Raw genomic sequence first — 1,459 nt, 5'->3', positions numbered from 1 at the left:
TTTAATCACAATAAGAAACATTATTTTATCAAAGCAATGCCATCGCTCCTACCAGTCACTCTACCTCTTCTCCATGATTGCCTCTTTTCCGTTTCTGACTAAACAGAAATACATTTTGGTAGGATCATCAGATAGAGCAAGGATTAAATATACTTAACGACGTGCATTTGCTAGGTATTTTTATCTTAGTACATAGATTGTGATTATTTGAGAACAGGAGTCCACAAACAATGGACTACGGGCCTCTCTTTTTTAAATAAACACAGCCACATTCATTTACTGACATACTATTTAATGGTTGTTGCAACAGAGACTTCACGAACTGCAAAGCCTAAAATTTTTACTCTCTGCTCACAACGGAAACATGAAAGCTGTCACACTCCTAGGGTTGTTTCAAAGGCACCTGCTAGATATAGTTTGATTATAATAACTACAATGTAATAAAACATTAAATGTAGTTAAATTAAGCCTATACATTCACGTGTATTAAACATGCATTGTCTTTGGAATATAGATAGAAATCACTCATTATTTTGAAAACTACTAAACACTCATCCTGTCTTTTCTATGCAATCTATACTTCAGGTTAACCTAAGAACAGGTAAGGGGAAGTTTCTCTCTGTAGAAGTATTCTAGCTAATAGGCCGGGTGCAGTGGCTCATGCATGTAATCCCAGCACTTTGGGAGGCCAAGGCGGGTGGATCACAAGGTCAAGAGATCGAAACCATCCTGGCAACATAGTGAAACCCCTTTTCTACTAAAAAAAAAAAAAAATTATCTGGGCGTGGTGGCGCGCGCCTGTAGTCCCAGCTACTTGGCAGGCTGAGGCAGGAGAATTGCTTGAACCCGGGAGGCACAGGTTTCAGTGAGCCGAGAACACACCATGGCACTTTAGCCTGGGTCCTGGCGACAGAGCAAGACTCTGTCTCAAAAAAAAAAAAGGATCCTAGCTAATAAATGAAAAATAGATTAAAAATTAGAATTTTGCCATTTTACAGTTTTTAAGAAAGTGATAGATTTAGACAATAGTCATCAATGGCTGGTAGCCTGGCAAGAAAAGAGGCAGCCCAGACATTGTATGACTGCTGAGGAGGGGAAGCCCCACCACCTAGGAGGAAGTCTTCCGTTCATCAGTGACCAACAGGATCAGACATTGTATGACTGCTGAGGAGGGGAAGCCCCACCACCTAGGAGGAAGTCTTCCGTTCATCAGTGACCAACAGGACCAGGCATTGCTCCCCTGTCATCCCGGGAGAGCTTCTGTGCTGTCTCCGTTATCACCGATGTCCATCCGGACTCCAGAGAAGGATGAGAGGTTGGTGCTCTGTCACTTCCTTTGTATCTCCTGAGAGAATCTCTTCCTTGCTACCCACAGAAACACCCTCTCCCACGTTGATCCTCCAATACTACTGCTTCCAGGCTTGCCTGTAGCTCTTAGCAAAGTAAAATTAAATTCGGA

This window comes from Aotus nancymaae, unplaced genomic scaffold (assembly GCF_030222135.1).
Source record: "Aotus nancymaae isolate 86718 unplaced genomic scaffold, 86718_ANA_hifiasm-v0.15.2.pri h1tg000036l, whole genome shotgun sequence".
NCBI lineage: Eukaryota > Metazoa > Chordata > Mammalia > Primates > Aotidae > Aotus > Aotus nancymaae.
This window is presented reverse-complemented; position numbering follows the sequence as displayed.